Raw genomic sequence first — 2,835 nt, forward strand, 5'->3', positions numbered from 1 at the left:
CCACCACTGTCCCCAGTTTTCTCACCCACACCTCAAGCCTGCTTCCTTGGCAGGCACAAAAGAATTCATTTTATATTGCTTACTATAAAAATTGGTAAGTAAAATTATCAAAAATAGTTCAGTAAAGGAAGTTTGGGAAATTGTCATATCTCACAATAAGATTATTTTTTTAAATATTTTTTATTTAAACACCTTGGTTACAAACATGAAAAAATATGGAACGCTTTATGAATTTGCGTGTCATCCTTGCTCAGGGACCATGCAAATCTCTGTATCATACCAATTTTAGTATATGTGCTGCCGAAGCGAGTACATAATAAGATTATTAGTCATTGAAGATTTACTGAGTTTTTTGTTGCTAGTTGAGACTTTGGTGTTATTTTTTTTTACTTATTGGGTTTAGTTGCTTTCTTTTTAAGCTACATTCCTATCTAATTTGCTGTGTCCCTAATATTCTGGAATTTAGAAGTGTTGCATAGCTACATGCTCCAGAAACTGTGTACCTAGAAGTTTTGTTGGCGTGGCATCTTTTTAGAGACTAGTTATGAAGCAGTGAAGTTGGGCCAGTTGTATGGTTGTTGCTATGGGGTGTGGCTATGGCTGCTAAGACCTGGGCAGGGCAGGAACTCAGTCCACCCCTCTCCCAGGGCCTCCTTGTTAACACCCTATATTTGTCCCTACTGTAGATTATCATACTTTATTATAAACATTTTATATTATGAGACAAAGGGAAAGAAAAGAAAGGTTAACCACAAGAGGAAACAAAATAAAATAAGGAGTGGAGAGAAAAGTGTGGGCAGAATATTTTATCTTTTATCTGCCAGTGTTCAGGTCAGTAATGTGTGGTTTGTATATGTATCAATTCTATCTCCTTCTTCTAAACTTTCACAATTGGTACTTATTTAGGACTATGTCCCAGTCAATAGTAGTGGCTGGTTTTACTAAAGTGACTTATTTCTTCTTCCACAAAGAAAAGGGTCTTTAAGAATTACATTAAGATCCCTGGCGTGTGAGTTAAAATGGATCTAGGATAGAACTTGTGATCCCAGAACTTGTAAAAAAAATTGGTTCTATATTCTTGACCATAAAAAGTAATATGGGAGCTCAGAGTGGTGGCATAAGCGGTAAGGCATCTGCCTTGCCTGCATTAGCCTAGGATGAACTAACTGGGTTCAATCCCCTGGTGTTCCATATGGTCCCCCAAGCCAGGGGCAATTTCTGAGTGCATAGCCAGGAGTAACACCTGAGCAGCATCAGTGTAGCACAAGAAGAACAACAAAAAGGGATATAGGTGACCTGTCATTCAGAAAGAGTATTATTAGGACTTTTGATGGGAAAGTTTTGGAAGAAACTTCCACTCCATCTTCAGATTTTGAGGAGTAATATTTCCTACCAATGCAAGATCAACCCTAATAAGTAAAAGGAGCTGGAGCTGTGGTGCAGGGTATAAGGCATCTGCTTTGTGCACGCTAGCCTAGGATGGACAGTGGTTCGACCCCCTGGTGTCCCATATGGTCCCCCAAACCGGAAGTAATTTCTTTTTTTGTAATAATTTATTCAAGAGACAAAATTGATTAACATAATGAGGTAAACTAACATAAAATAATATAGTGACATAACATAACATATAATATAATTGATATAATAATAATACATGTAAGTCAAAGAAAGTTTCTGATTAAAACACATTTTTTTCTATAATGGCTTACATATCTTTCACAGTAGTATTTTAGGTACATATTAACAATTAAGTCAGGGGAATATCCATCACCAACTATGTCCTTCCCCCATTCCAGTTCCCTTTCTACAACCCATATACCCCACCATCACCCCCCAGGCTGCTAGAGTAGCTGGACCCCTCTTTTTCTGGCTTACTATTAGTGATCACATATCTGTTTGGTCCTGGAACCCTCCCTTGTTTCCCTTCTATTTAAGAGGCAGAGATCTTGGTGGTTGTGCAGCTCAGGGAATGGAGTTTATGAAGTCTTTCTTTGTGGTTCTAGTAGTTATGTTTCTTCAGTGTCGTTTTAATCCATCTTCTGTAGTTGGTGTTCTTAGTCGTTATGTTGCTCCTAGACTGGAGCCTGGGATAAAGTCTTTCATTATGTTTCCGGAAGACCCCTTCAGTTGCGGTTGTCTCAGTCAAACTTCTGGAATTGGAGCTCTTGTTTGTTGAACAGATCGTATACCAAAAGCTAGACTAGAGATTTTTGTTGCTGTTGTTGTTGTTGTTGGTCCCTGGATGTGTACTGTCCAGTCTTGGTTGCAACAACCAGTATATAGCGATCTTGGCTTTTGCACATATCAAAGGGTGACCTGATGGATAAAATAGTGGAAGAAGTGACTTAAAGATATTTCTGGCTATCACTTCTCTACTGTCTCTTTCTTGTTAATCCAATGGTACATTTAATGAAGACTTGATTGTAAAAGGTCTATAGGCTAATTTCCATTCCCACTATAAATTCAGAATTCCACTGTATCCTCTATGCAATACCTTTTTGATACCAAGCAATAATATCAGTGAACCTTAATCTGAGTCCCAAAATATCCACAACATTTGGAGATGAGCCAGAACATGACTGCCTAATGAGTAATCTGGTTGTCTGCTTCATTCTATTATATCAGAGAATACATGTTTTCTAGTTCTTTTATGCGTTTAATAGTGGGAGAATTTTGTTATTTATTTTCTTAGCTCGGGTTGTTCTCTAGGTACAAAAATAGGCCTTGTTCAAAAGCTAAATTTGAGGGGCTGATCAGTAACTTTAAAAACAATTACAAAATCATATTGTATAATTTCCTTCATAAGAGTCATTATGAAGAGTCACTGACAGCTGT

The 2,835-nt window shown here is 37.6% G+C and overlaps 1 non-coding gene across 1 annotated transcript; it reads right to left on the reverse strand.

Annotated features, from left to right (window-relative positions):
• Nucleotides 1–209: 209 nt before the first annotated feature.
• Nucleotides 210–313, reverse strand: LOC126002286 (U6 spliceosomal RNA). The gene has a single exon (XR_007493039.1). It is a non-coding gene; the product is annotated as a U6 spliceosomal RNA (small nuclear RNA).
• Nucleotides 314–2,835: the final 2,522 nt, after the last annotated feature.

Source organism: Suncus etruscus, chromosome 2, assembly GCF_024139225.1.
Source record: "Suncus etruscus isolate mSunEtr1 chromosome 2, mSunEtr1.pri.cur, whole genome shotgun sequence".
NCBI lineage: Eukaryota > Metazoa > Chordata > Mammalia > Eulipotyphla > Soricidae > Suncus > Suncus etruscus.